The sequence below is a fragment of the Myotis yumanensis genome, unplaced genomic scaffold, assembly GCF_028538775.1.
Source record: "Myotis yumanensis isolate MYYU_CA2020_CCGP unplaced genomic scaffold, mMyoYum1.0.hap1 SCAF_7, whole genome shotgun sequence".
Taxonomy (NCBI): domain Eukaryota; kingdom Metazoa; phylum Chordata; class Mammalia; order Chiroptera; family Vespertilionidae; genus Myotis; species Myotis yumanensis.
In genome coordinates this window covers 57,779,671-57,794,761 of record NW_027223758.1, presented here as the reverse complement: position 1 = coordinate 57,794,761, position 15,091 = coordinate 57,779,671, and the positions used below count along the sequence as shown (strand labels likewise).

The 15,091-nt window shown below is 48.7% G+C and overlaps 1 protein-coding gene across 2 annotated transcripts in view; it reads right to left on the bottom strand.

Annotated features, from left to right (window-relative positions):
• Positions 1-15,091, bottom strand: part of EMILIN2 (elastin microfibril interfacer 2) — a 43,144-nt gene that overhangs the window by 25,016 nt on the left and 3,037 nt on the right. The window contains exon 1 of one of the 2 annotated variants that reach the window (XM_070420562.1): positions 14,266-14,347. The exons of the other annotated variant lie outside the window; for it this stretch is intronic. The gene's annotated coding sequence lies outside the window, so the exon portion shown is untranslated. Of the gene's footprint in view, positions 1-14,265; positions 14,348-15,091 lie in introns of those variants that run through there. 2 annotated transcript variants of the gene reach the window in all.

Sequence of the window (15,091 nt, the reverse complement as noted above, 5' to 3'; positions counted from 1 at the left end):
CCACCCAAAGAATCCTCTGTGTGGCCCTAGAAATGATATTAGAAAACAATTCCACTTCATTGTTTTGCACGCTCCAGGACAGCATAATGCTGGAAAAATGTGCAACCTCAGAAAAACTTGGTTCCTCTGAGCATTTGAGATTGAATGTGAGAATGCGGCTGCTCTTGGGTTTTGCTCATGTGCCAGGAGATGACAGCCCACGTTAAACCCTTTGGATGAGGCTGCGCAGATAGGAGGCCCTGATGCCCTGGGAGGAGGTCCGACCTCGCACCCCACCCAGGGCCGTACCCTCGCCGCTGAGCCGGGTGAGAAAGTTTGGCTTCCCCACAGCCGTTCTTCCCGCGGAGGCGGTATTCTTTTGGAACCAGCTCGTAACTTAGAAAGCTCCCTGGAGTCCCGCCTTCCTCTCCACCCTCACACGCACCGCTCCCACCCTCCCCTCGCTGGCCTGGCAGGCAGGGTTCCGGTTTCAGATGGAGTTCAGGTGACGGCATCCCTGACAGCTTCAGGTCCAGCAGGGGAGGCGCACCTCCCCCCTCCCCCACCACCCCGGGTGACAGCTGGAAATGATCAGGCAGCCACCTCTAACGTGGGAAAGCACACGTTCCCACTTCTCTGTGCGTAACCACACGGACCCCAAGCGGCTTCGCGTCCTCAGAGCTCAGGGTGGGGGGTGAGGGAAGGAGGTAGGGCTGTCCAGCTCCACAGGCTCACTGGGATTTTCCCCACAGAAACGGGAAACGGGGTCCCTGCCTCCACAGTAGCCCGCTGGGGGGGTTGCACAGAGGATGGGAAGAATGGATGGGATTTCCATGCCCCCCAGAGCATGGCAGACAATATCCTGGCCAGGGAGCGTTACAGAAAAGCCTGGGCCTTTACCCCTCAAAATCCTCATCTTCATTGGCTTGGGGGCAGGGGGCACCCAGGAATCTGTACCTTTCAAAACCTCCCTAAGTGGTTGTCAAGCGCAGCCGGAGTTGAGAAGCAGCCTCAGACCCAGGAACGCCTCTGCCCTGAGGCAGCCAGGGCTGGACCACCCGCAGGGAAGTGACTAGAGCGAAAGCAGCCCAAGGGGCCCCTGGGCTGTGAGCACACGGAGATGCTCAATGAATACTTTCTGAACCAGCTAACCCGCTGCACCCAGCTGGGCCACCAAACCGAGGGGCTGAGGGACCGACACCCACAGGCGGTGCTGGGAGAGTGGAGGGCTGACCCAGACTGCAGCCTTACCCCCTCCCATGGCCGGTCCCTTGGGAGGCACCAATCCCCGCTGTTGCAGCATCCTGGGGGACCCTGGGGACTGTGGCCTGAGCCTGCCCAGACCCCTGCCTCAGCCATGCCCACTTGCCCTCTCCTCTCCCTCTGGGACTCTTTTTTGGTGAAACAAGGGTTTTCCATCTTTGAAAGTTCAGCCTCTGTGTGAAAGGCACCAGCCCAGCCCGAGGAAATGGTAGTGAGAAGGAAGGTAGCAAGAAAAGAACTGAAGGAGTTGAAGCAGAGTTCAGGGACCACACGACTGGAAGGGTCCCTGTTAGGACAGAATGTGATGGAATGTGCCTTCATTTGACCTCAGCACCACAACAACTCCTTCCAGGGGCTTGAGGTGAGGCCTCTTCCCAAACATGCTTCCACCCTCACTTGCATTTGCTTGCTCAGCGCCTGTCTTTCCTGCAGGCCGCGAGCCCCACTGGGGCAAGAATACCTGGGGGTGGTGTTCGCCACTAAAATCACAGTGCCTGGCCTATAGTAGGTGCTCAATAAACAATTACTAATCAACTAATAACTGATCAATCAAATAATTAATAATAGCAGGTCTACTTTTGACAAGGTTTTGTGGAATCCAATGTCCTAATTAAAAATTTCAGAATTACCCTTGGGTATAACCCCAAGTAGACACGAATTCCTGAGTCTTCCCCAAATCAAACCAAGCTTCAGGGCCTCAGGTCATGATGAACTGGGTCGGAATCACACACCGGGTAACCTAGAACTGTGCTGGCCAATAAGGAGCCATTAACCACGTGTGGCTATTTACATTTAAACTATTTTAAATGGACTAAAATCAAACATTTAGTTCCTCGGTCGCACTAGCCACATTTCGAGGGGTCAATAGCCCCGAGTGGCTAGTACATCTCCATTGTCGCAGTTTCACCGGCCAGGACAAGCCTAGAGAGCCTCAAGGTTGCCACGGGAACACCAACGGCACACGCCTATCTGCTCATCTCCTGGTTTCTATCTCACATCCACCCGCTGTCTTTCTCCTCCCACATCCTAGAATCGCTGGCAGAACATTTCTCTGAAAAATAACCACACATCCCTGGCAGAGGGACATCTAGATAGCGACTCCACAAGGCCAGAATCTTCGGCCTGCACTTCGGAGTTACCCGAATTTTATTTTAACTCCAACTACCACCACTGCACACATCGAAAGCCCAGTGCCCCATTGCAGACACTATTTTGACTGGGATTTCTCCCAAAAACAGATTTTTAATTTTTTTTTTTTAGTAAACTCTTCTCCTTCTTCCAGTCACTGGCTTGCCCTCAGAAGTCTGGAGCCAACCCTTCTGGCCTCACTCTGCATGCGTGGCTCTGCACAGCATCGCCCAGCATGGGCCTGAGAGGATGGGAAAGGCCAGGCAGCGCGGGGCCTGGAGGACTCCCCGCCTGCGGGACACGGAGAAGTAGCACGCGAGGGTGAGAAGTCATTTTGTCGCGTTTCAGGATGCTCACAGGGCGGACTTGGTTACTCAGCGGCTACGCCAGGTTTTCCATAGAGCAGCAACTAATCCACTTTCTAAAATTGTGGTAAATTACGCAGCACATTCCATGTGCCACAGCCATGTGTAAGAGGCCGTTGCACCAAGTCCGTTCACATTGCTGTGCAGCCGTCACCACCACCCATCTCCATAACTCGCTCATCATCCCAACTAACACTCGGCACCCATCAAACACAAGTCCCGTCAGCCCGTCCCCTCGCCCCGCAACCACCATTCTACTCTCCAGCTCCATGAATCTGACCTCTCCAAGCACCTTGTACAAGTAGAATCATGTAGTCTTTTTCTTTTGGTGACTGGCTTATCTTATTTAGCATAATGTCCTTGTAGAGAAGGAAAAAAAAACTTTTCCTCTACCCTCTTAGGTTTGTTCTGAGGCCTATGAATTAAACTGACAAAAGACAGACTAACAAGAGAAAAGACATACAGATTTTACTGATGTTACTAACTTTACATGCAGAGCGTCTTCACAGAAACGAAGAGAAAAATCCAAAGAAGAAGTGGTTAAACTTGGACTCATATACCATTTTAACAAAGGGCACAAGTTGTAGAGTAGCGGTTGGACAAAGGAAAGGGGCTTTGGGCTTCGAGGGGTGATAAATTGTGGGAAGGTGGCTCGGAAATGTACGGGGGAAACTAATGGAAGATAAGGCCTGTTTTAGGAGGTTTGCTTAGGCAGATTTGTGTCAGTGCCAGCTCTGCCTGCAGGGACAAGGTCACTGCCCTCATTCTGGTGCAAGAGAGGTGGGGGATTTACACTCGGCTTTTGAGTCTGAGCGGAGGGGGACCGAGAGTTCGTCTTTGTGTCTGCTGATTCTCAACGCTTTCAGCTCAAAAACATCAAGATGGGATGGCATATCCCGATCCCCTCCATCCTCCAGGTTCATCCCTATTGTGTCAAAATTGCCTTCCTTTTCGTATGGTGATTCGCTTTTACAAAGTTTGTCTCCACGGTCCAAGTTAGAATCGACAAAACAGTGGACTGATTTTCTAGGAACAAAGTGTGACCAAGAGGTTCCCCCCTGTTCTTTTTCTATCAATCAGTAAATAAATCCATGAGTTCTTAATTGAAGTAGCTGTTTGCCAAAAGTAAGTGCAGCCAGGCAGTAGAGACTACGAGGTTTGACATTAGAAGTGATTGTGGAACCGCGTGGAAGGAGAGCCGCTCTGACCGGCAGAGGGACACTCGCTGTTTGAATCTACTGTGCCCTGCTGACACGCAGGCTGCACCAGAGGCCGCACCACAATCTGAGGAGGCGACACTGGCCCACGAGGACCCCCAACACGCACTTCCCACGGTCTGAAAAGGTCCCCAGAGATAAAGTGGGGGAACCAAACACAAAAATCAGAATTTTCATCTTATCTCTTTCAGCTACGGTACACATTTTTAATCAGACCTCTGAAATCAACAACATAAAAAAATGTAAAATATTTTTCTTGACTTTCTAGGAAAATCCACCTAAGTTTTAAAAGCCAGAATGCTTAGGCAAATATATTTCTGAAATACAGACTGTATCTAGTGGATCTAAAAGTCAGACTGATGAGCCCTGAGTGAAGTCAGATTACAACAGAGCTTTGTACACGTTTCTAAAACAACAGCTCCTACATCAAAGCCATGTGTTCACAACGAAAATGTACACAGAGGAGACTGTTTCCCGGGACAAAGGAGATGTTTGCTGGAGAAACCACAGTTGTAAGCTGCTGATTTTTCTGTTTCCTCTTGAATTCATTTCCTTATGAATTACTTTGAGCAGCAAGTTAGATTTCACAACCTGAAATTCTCTTTACTTCTACTGATCATGCAGCATAATAAGTAGAAACTTTCCTCCAGAATTTTCCACAATTTATCACCCCTTAACCCTAAGGACAGAACAGTCCCGGAGAAAGGTGATTACAGAAAACCACAGTGGCTCAGCTGCAAGGCTCAGTCCAACTCGGCTGTAGAGAGAGTTAAATTTATTATAAGAGCAATCAGGACCTTCGGACAAACTTGCAGCGCTAAAGATGACATCATCTGCAAGTGCAGGGCGTGTCCACACCATGAAATACAGCTTATGCATCAGTTCCAATGAGCCCACATTCTCAGATTTAACTTCCTCACTTTGGGAGACACATTACAGAACTCAAGTCGATGCCGTGACAGCGGGGAGGAGGGTCCCAGCTAACCGGATGGCTTTCTGGAGGGCGAATAATCCAAGATGAATGATGAACTATGTTCTCCTAAAGAATGCTTTTGGGAAGGGCCATCGCTATTGCAGGCCATTTCCCCCAAATAAATGCTATACTCTTCCATTTCTCAAACTTGTATCATGTGCTCTTATTCCTGGAGTCAGAATCCCAGAAGGCTGTCCTCATCACTCCCCCGTGCTCACACTCCGAGTTCCCACAGTGCGGGCCATGCGACCGCCGGCTGGCCTCAGCCTTTCCCATCATGCTCACCACAAATATGACTTTCCGGGGTTTGGGGATCCAAACCTTTTCAGAGCCACCCAATAACTTTATTTTGATTATTTCCTCTTTTTGTTGAGCAGAAAAATTATTTTCTCAAATTATCCCGCAAAGTCACAATAATTTCGAAATCCTTTTTCCTGTGTTTCTCTTGACTTGGTTTGCAACATCCACCTCCCCGCCCCCCGCTCCCCCCCCCCAAGTATCTCAGCCACTCCCTGCTTTCTCTCCTTCCTCAATTCCATATCCTCCAGCCACTCTCCAACTTGCAGCTACACATCCATTGTTCTTAGTACTGCTTCTTGATACTGAAAAGGAATTGGCTATGACATCCCATCGGTATTTATTTTACACCTTCGGGTAAAGTCTATGGGTGCTGGCAAGCTCTTACACAGGCCACACCTGTAACTGGGTGGAAGTCACTTACAAGCTGAGAAAACCCTGAGAAAGTATGAGTTTCTCTGCAGATATAAAAACATTTTCTTCCTTTGGGCCGAGTCACTCACAGTTTAGAAAGTAATAATCTGGGAAGTGAAAACACAGGAACACTTGCATTTCTTTTGTAATTTATGACCAAACGGGGGGGAAAGGACGAAAACGCTATAACATGGGTTCATATTTCTCACATTATCCAGGCTAATCAGTATTACTTCATGTTTTTAAAATCCACACTTCGCACAGCGGCGCGACAACACTTCACCCACCTGCACTCTGCTTAGGAGGAGCATTGCTTTTCTCTGAAAGATGCTGCCACAACCCACCCCACCCCAAGACCTTAAGGTGTGGAAAAGTAGAGAGTGGGGGCTGGTTAGCAAAACCAAAAGAAGAATTTTTCTTATTTGCCTTTAAATGGGAGTTGGCAATGGAGCAGTAGGTCAAGGAAAAGGAACTTTCCTCCAAGAACACGTGGGGTGGCCAATGGATTTTCAAGGTTGGTGACACCTGCGACGTCCTTACAGCCACCTGTGCGGCTCACCATCTTCAGAACAGCCCTCACTGCTCATGCAGACTCATGGGACTGGGACTTTCTTTTTTTTTTTTTTTTTTTTAATATATTTTATTGATTTTTTACAGAGAGGAAGGGAGAGAGATAGAGAGTTAGAAACATCGATGAGAGAGAAACATCGACCAGCTGCCTCCTGCACACTCCCTACTGGGGATGTGCCGCAACCAAGGTACATGCCCTTGACCGGAATCGAACCTGGGACCTTTCAGTCCGCAGGCCGACGCTCTATCCACTGAGCCAAACCGGTTTTGGCAACTGGGACTTTCTTAAGGAATTGAGGGCATGGCATTCCTACCTTGGCCAACCCCATGTGGTTTTAAGAGAATCACCACAGAACCCAGGTGTGTAAGGGCTATGGGACAGCAAGCCCTGGGCATTGCCCCAGGTTAGAGGGAAGCTTTTGGGCAGGTGGTGAAAGAAATTTCTAGACTCAGATGGAGCTGCTCCTGACCAGGGTGCCACATCAGCAAACTGAGCTTTCATGTTCATGTAAATGCTCAACCTGGCCAGACACACAGTATCTCCAGCCAGCCAATCCCCAGATGCCAAGCCAACTCTGGGCTGTATACCTGTTTCTGTTCCTTGATCTTTATTCAACCACAGCCAATCATGCCCTGTTTCAGTGCTCCTCTTCCAACATGCTATAAAACTCACTCTTGCTGTGAAAAATTAATAAACAGAAACCTCACTTAAAATGGAATCCAGATGCCCACCTGACGTGGCTCAGTGGTTGAGTATCGACTTATGAACCAGGAGGTCATGGTTCAATTCCCAGTTGGGCACATGCCCTGGTTGTGGGCTCGATCCCCAGTGGGGTCGGGGGATGCAGGAGGCAGCCAATCAATGAGTCTCTCTGATCATTGATGTTTCTATCTTTCCCTTACTCTCTGAAATCAATAGAAATATATATATTTTTAAAAGTGGAGTCCAGAGCCTAGAAGAAAGGACACTTGCATATGTGTCACTCAACACACTATTGATCCCAACAGGAAGAGATATGCCTTACATCTCTGACAGTGATACTACTTTACTAACTCGGTCCTTGCCCAGTAACAGCTCAGTCAATGGGAGACCTGCCATAACTCAGCCAATGAAAAGTCACTATCCTTCCAGCTTTCAGTTTCCTCCAATGAACTCTTTGTTTACAATAGCCCCTCCCAAGTCCATAAAAGAGTGTCCGTCTTCTTTGTTTCTCTGGACCTGCTGGCGGCTGCCTTCACACCACATGTCCCAAATGGCCCTCTATTTGTTGTTCCTGAATTAACCCATTTTGCTGGAGAAATATCAGGCCCTCTGTTTGTTGAAGGTCAGGAGTGCCCAAGATCCTTCAGGAAGAGTGCTCCATTGCCTGTGAAGCACTGTACTTCACCCCCTCCTCCACCCGCCCCATTGATGGGTTATTTTTCCTTGAATAAAGGACAAACTTGTTACTAAATTATACAATTAGAGGGGAATCAGACAAATATATAGACACTGAGTGAAGAGGGGTCCAACAGATATCTGCTAAGTTGAAAATATGTGGGAGAAGACGGCATCTGCACTCCAAGGAGAGAGGCCTAGGACAGATCCTTCCCTCACAGCCCACAGAAGAAACCAGCTGTGCCCACACCTCGATTTACTCGTCACCGTGGACGTCCCTTCACATCCCATCTCCAGGCCTTCGTTCACGTGCTCGCTTGGCTTATGCTGGCATCCTCTCACCTTTGCATATATTCACTAGAACCATCCTTCAAAGCCCTGCTAAGATGTCACCTCCGCAAACAAGTTCTCACGTGCCTTCTGGCGGGAAATGATTTCTTCCACCTCGGAGCATCCTCTGCTGTTTGTGCTTCTCTTATCGCAAGTCTCATTTCTACCTTTCATTTTACTGCTTTCCATTTATGTCTCATTTCGCCTAAAGGACGTGAACTTCTAGAGAGCAAGAGAGAGGTCGGGTCCCTTGCTAGTCCTGTGCCAGACATGGACCCTGCACAAAAATTTGTTTAATGAAACTGAGTAACCAACAGTCTTTAAAGCAGCGGTTCTCAACCTGTGGGTCGCGACCCCTTTGGCGGTCCAACGACCCTTTCACAGGGGTCGCCTAAGACCATCCTGCATATCAGATATTTACATTACGATTCATAACAGTAGCAACATTACAGTTATGAAGTAGCAATGGAAATAATATTATGGTTGGGTCACAACATGAGGAACTGTATTTAAAGGGCCAGAAGGCTGAGAACCACTGCTTTAAAGAATTAGTCTTCTTTAACCCTACTGAGCTTTCAGTTCATAGTGTCTTATACTAATTTTGTAGCCTTAATCCAACATTTTCAAGGGCTATAAATGTGAAATATGGGTTGTTGTTTTTTACTCCATTATGGCTTTATCTAGTGTTCTGCATTTGTTATGCATTTATCACCTCATTGGTCTTCAGAAATATCGGAGAAGTAACCTTACTGTCATTATAAATTATTTTCTACATTCTTTTTTCACCAATTCTCAGTTGAAACACAACTACTCTATAGAAATTGTGGTGTACACATACAAAGGAATATTAGTCAACAATCAGAAGTGACCAACTATTGATACGTAGTACAAAAAAGATGTACCTCAAAACAATTATGCTCAGTGAAAAAAAAAGCCTAACATAGAAACAGTACGCACTGTATAACACTACATAAAACTTTAGAAATCGCAAACTCATCTACAATGATGGAAAGAAAGCTCATCAGCCTGGGGAAGGTATGTGGGGAGAACCTGGAGGGAGGATTACAAGGAGCATGGGGAAACTTTGTGGTGATGGAAATGTTCAATATCTCAATTGTGGTGTTGATTTCATGGGTCAAATATTAAATTATCCAACTTTAAATATGTACAGCACATACAGTGTATCGAAGTTAATCTCAATAAACCAACTATTTTGCATTGGGGTTATTTTTAAATCTCTTCAGGACTGTGGAAGCAAAATGCTAGCAAGTCTTGTCCCAACTACCCAAAATATGTCTCTGCTAAGTGGAGACCAAAAACAGCATCACTGAGTCTTTTTCAGAGTTTCAAAATGAGCATTTAACTGAAGTGTGGTGGTGGTGTTTTTTTAATGTATCGGATTACTCTTCAGACACACAACTCATTGCTTTGTCTATTGGGAACTGACGCTTATAGTTATTTTTGCACTTTTAAAGGTATGGATCAATGATTAAAGAAATTCAAGACAGAAATTTTCATAACTACCTTCAAATTGCCATTTTGTGTAAAATTACACAAAGCATCGAAGACATAAATTAGCATTTTGAAAATCGGATGGTCTACTCATCGGGATTATTTTCCAGTGACCCTTCCGACATGGAGTGTAGAGGAGGCCTTGCTACTGGATTCACGAAATAAGCCACTAAAGGTATTTCTGCTTCCCCTCCTGCACCGTCGGTGAGCAGGGAATCTGCGTTACAACTTCCTAGTTGTTTTTTACAATGATCAACACAATGACTCCCAAAGATCTCCAGAGCAGCCAGATGATGCAACATGTTGGGATGGGGAAAAGGCACACCATGTATCAGGACGACCAAGCTGGCCCGGACCTGGTCTTGTGGTCCTGAAAGGGCTGTTCCAGCCGAAAGCAGCTGATGGCTCTGCAGCGTGGGCCCCTGACACACGAATCAGATCTGAGCACTGTCCCGACAGCAGGCCAGACTGGAGATTCAGGAACATTCCGGATACCCAGAGGGGCTCCACGCTACCTCCCCGCCCAAGGCCCTGGATTCCACCAGCATATTGAGAGCGTTTTGGCTTGAAATGGACCGAGCCAGAGGAACGCTTTAATAGTGAAAAGACTGGACTGCGGGCTGGAACGTGAAACTTGCCCGCCCCTCCCTGAGTTCTGTCGCAATCACTGCCACAGCTTTTGGGCTACGTTTCCAAGATCCGAGGGAAAGCCTCAGCCCGGAAACAAGTGGCACTTTCACCTTCACTTTCGGAAAAACTTAGGCCCTTAGGCCGCGATCCTTCAACAGCCTCCCCGCTGAGATGTTGGAAACTTGAAGCCAGAGGGAAATTTCTAGAACCCTGTCTTACAGTGGATTATGAGCGAGTCTCTGAAAGAGACCTCGGATTACATCCCTGCACTCGGCGGATACTGTACAATCACAACTAATCTAAAGACGGGAAAAGTGAGGGAAACACTGAGAATCCTCAGGGCAGATTGCCTTCCATCGAAATGACCATGTTGAGAGACCTCCACCTAAACCCATGGTCAGCAAACTGCAGCTCGCGAGCCACATGCGGCTCTTTGGCCCCTTGAGTGTGGCTCTTCCTAATTAAGTTAATAACAATGTACCTACCTATATAGTTTAGGGTTAAAAAATTTGCCTCTCAAAAGAAATTTCAATCGTTGTATTGTTGATATTTGGCTCTGTTGACTAATGAGTTTGCTGACCACTGACCTAAACCATCTGTCTCTTAACCAAATTTTGTTTTAAGCAAATGCACAATAAAATGCACTGTCCTGAAAGGCAAAGAATAACTTTTAAGCGTCTCCCCTAGTCATCTAATATTTTCGAAGGTGGAAAAAAAAGGGCCAGCTGGGCCCTCACACACCCAGGAAAGTTTGCTCCTACAGCATTTTCAACCCGGGAATTGGGTTGGTTTGAGCCCTGCCCACTTTTTTCAACACCCATCACCACTTTAAAACAGGAAGGCAAGAAGAGCATTGACTGTGAGTCTGCCTGTAATCAGTTCATTATTTTTCCTCCAACGTGAACCACTACCACGACGGAAACGACTGTGCTCCTGTCCAGACCCTGCCAGGAAAATCAGTCTTCGCAAGGAGCAGTCACACCCGCACCATTTTATCAAGCGGTTCGTTGCTGTTCTTAAGCGCAGAAACTGCTTCATGAAGGACGGTAGCAGTAAAACAGTCTTGTACCCAATAATAAACCAAAACAGCTGGGTGACAGTCTGGGCGTAATCTGAACACTGGCCCAGTCTGTCAGTTTTAGCTTTTAAAAAGCAGCATGTAGGACACTGACCGTCCTGCGCAGCGCCTACCACACCATTCACACTCGGTGACATTAGCACCATCTTCACGCTACCAACACGAGGAAGAGGATTTGTTCTAAAGGTAAAGCATGAAAGCAGCGTGTCAGTGGCAGGGATGGGCAGAGATCACCCCCCTGGGGGCACCTGGGAACATGCAGCTCACCCGCTGACTGGCCTCCACCCCCCAACCCCCAGCCAGCCAGCAACACCCACGCGGCTGGAACCACCTGTTATTCCCTGGACAAACGCTTCTCTGTCTCTGCTTCCACAGCAGTCTTTGCAAGTTTAACTTCATGTTTAAAAGTCGATTTCAGCCCTGGCTGGTTTGGCTCAGCCGATAGAGCGTTGGCCTGTGGACTGAAGGATCCTGGGTTCGATTCCGGTCAAGGGCACATGCCTGGATTGCAGGCTCGATCCCCAGTGGGGGGCCTGCAGGAGGCAGCTGATCAATGATTCTCATTGATGTTCCTACCTTCCTCTTCCTTCCTCTCTGACATCAATAAAAATATATATTTTTTAAAAAGTCGATTTCAGTCATTTCCATTTCGTGATGATCTTAGCTCACCAAATGGAGTTCATTCTTTAGCCCTCCCGTCCTTCTCTGCCAGGTGAGGAAGCATGAGCTTCAAAGGCAAAGCCCTGAAAGGTAAGGCCACCTGAGTGGCAACACTTCACACAACACTTCACACAACACTTCACACAACACTTCACACAAGCAACGGGAACAGGCACAGTCACCAGACAGCCGTGCTGAGCGCACCACACATGAGCCTAACAGGCGCTTCTGCACAGTTCTGTCCGCTATGGCGCCTCCCCGAAACGCAGCGATGAGGACACCGTGCCTCAGAGAGGGTGAGGGGCTCGCCTGCAGTCACACAACGGGGTGGTGGGAGAGCTCAGGCCAGAAGGCAAGACTTTCACCTCCTCTTCAGAACATGTTGGCCACGCCAGCCAGCCCTGGGGGACGGCCCCAGCGGAGGCCTGGCCCCACTCACTTCCACCTTCCTGCTCACCTGGGAATTGTAATTCATTTACCAAGTGCCAACGTGGTAGACTAGATCAAGGGAGGAAGACCAGTTCATGGGACCACAACGGGGCTTAACAAAAAGCAAATTTTTCCAAAATGTATCTTTCAACATGTCAAGCTCTATTCTATTTAAGACAGGCCTACCACTGGCATTGGGCCCCATGCTGCCTGGAGGACATGGGGTCTGTTGTTTTGTTGTTCTCTCTTTTCTTTTTTGAAAAATCAATAAATTACAAGTAAAGCCTTCATGGAAAAAAAAAAGGGGGACAAATTTTTCCTTAAGGCCATGACCTCTACTTGAATCCCATTAATTTCCCCCAAGATAAGGTAGGAAATGTAGCCCATAAACATGAAAGTTCTGTCCCCAAGACCTCTGTCTCGGCCCTATCTACTCCCCTGAGCGTGTGCTGAGAAAAGGAAAACGCACATGGAAGCCTCTGGAAGCGCCGAAGGGCTCCCCGTCTTATCTACTGGGAGCCGAGGGAGGGAAAAGGTCAAAGAAGCTGAAAGGAAGGTCTGAGGGGTCTAGGGAAGCTCACACAATACAAACCCAAAAGGCAGATAGGGATGGAAAGTGCGAGGGAACCACACCAGCGGCAGCGCCAGGCCCTGGGGTCGGGGGGGCCTCCCACGCTCCTTCACGCCTCCTCCATTCATTCGCGTTTTCCTGGACCCCACGCTGTTTAACAGGCGGGGGGAAAAAAAATCCCCCAAAGCCATACACACAAGAGGCTCGTTTGGAATTGTTCCTGGAGATGCAGAAAACATAGAATTGTCTCTAGAAAACGTAAGCCCTTATGTTTCCCCTTAGTCTTAAGTGTTCTTAGTTTAGTTTTAGTTTTTTTTTAAAGCTTTTCCTGGCTGAGATTACTCCTTAACAGGCAACTTTTCTTCCAGCTGAATGACCATCTGCTCCCATTGGAACCAGCGGATTACAGAAGTTCTGGAAACTCAGCATTTAGAACCCACACCTGCTACACATGCGCAAATCCTCCGTCTATGTTATCAGAGCAGCGCAGGTTCCTTCAGTTGGCCCCATCCGGATGCCTCCCCTGACTGATGAGATTTTTTTAAAGAGCTAATAGGAAACATTTCACCAAGATGCTACACGCCCAAGAAGTGGGTGGGGAGAGGCTGATAAGCCCTAGTCAGTTTGTGGTGTCAGAGAGCAGGAAACTGCAGCCTGACAGGCAGCGCCTCAGCCCCGAGCTGGAAGGGACGCCAGTGCAGGGGAATAGCCTGCCTTGCATCTGGGACCCTCAGAGCCAACGGCAAGGCTCCAGCAGGCAGCTGCTCCGCTCACAGGACGCCCCATGTCTCAGGACTCACATCACTCGGCTGGACCACCGCAGGCTGAGTGGGAGGTTATGCAACTATCTGGAGTTACTGCCAGGAGGCATGAATGATGCATGAGAGGAAACAATGCCCAGTCCAAGAAGGAGAAGAAAGGTAGCGCTGTTTCTACCGCTGGGACACCCCCAAACACGACCCCCCCCCATCCAGAGAGGGACTCTGAGAAGCCTCCAGCCCTTACCTCCTCCCCTCCTCCCATCATCACAGCGCTGGGGTCACACACACACATCCTTGGGGTACTCATCCCAGGGTGCTCCCAGCAAGGGGCTACCGGGTGTGCAGTGGGAAGAGCCTACAGCTTGGAAATAACAGGCCTAGATCTGAATCCAGGCTCTGCTACCTCCCAACTACATGCCTGCCTGCAAAATGGGGCTACCAGCCCATTACAGGGATTTCGGTAAAGATTGAAGGCAATGCAGATAAAGGGGCTCATCATGTTACAACGATGCAGCCTGCGAAACTGTACTAAGCCTTCCAAACAGTTCTCAGTCACTGTTATGAGGGCACTGCCTTGCATGATGAGGGTGTACATGTTCTTTGTAGTTGAGTACTGTGCAGTCTACTGAGGCACACACTAAAACAAGCAAATGCATTCTCCATCCCAGGGACAGAGGCCAGGCCCCAAGGCCAGCAGCTCAATCTCTTACCATCATGTGACCACAGGCAAGTCAGGGAACATCTCCTGCTTCCTCGTTGGTAAAATGGAGACAATGGTGTTCATCTTGAAGGGCTGTCGCAAGAATTAAACTAATGTAGAGAAAGCAAAGTCCGGACACAGCGCCTGCCACTCAGAAGGTCCTTTACAGCTTCAGGAAAGGAATTGCTCAAAATGCCCTCATGTCACATAAAAACCCTCTCTGCTCCTGGGGTCGCACACCCCATCCCCAATGTGCAATCTCGAATCTAAGGCTCTTCCCACGTGCAAACGGAGCACTGTCTACACTTCCTGGAAATGCCCGTGGAGGCTTAGCGCCCGGTGACGGGTCAGGCACAGCCGTTCTCCTCTCCCCCCATCACACCCCTGTCTCCTCCCCTGTTCCCACCTCCGTTTGGAGCGTATTCAGCCTCTCCCTCTGGCTTCCTCACTTCTCTCCTAAGCCTGCAGAGTTCCCTCTCTTTAATTCTTCACCTGCTTGGCTTCTATCAGCTCCCTTTCTCCACCGAAGCCTTTGAAACATCTGATTCTTGGGTAACTGGGTCTCCTCGTGTCCTCCCTCAATCGCACAGGAGCCACAACCCTGCACCCCTGAAACTGCCTCCTTCTGCGTAAGCCAATCTTCCTGCTACCAACACCTCGGCCTCTCGGCCTGAGGTCTCTAAGATGTAGTTTCCTCCTCCCAAAGCTTGACTTTGCTCTCTCCCCCCGCCTGGCCCCTCTTCCTCCTTCCCCCCCACAACCCCTGACAACCCAGGTCCGCTCCAACTGGATGAAGGCCTCGCTGGCTCACACCTGCCACTCCAGCCGCTCAACCG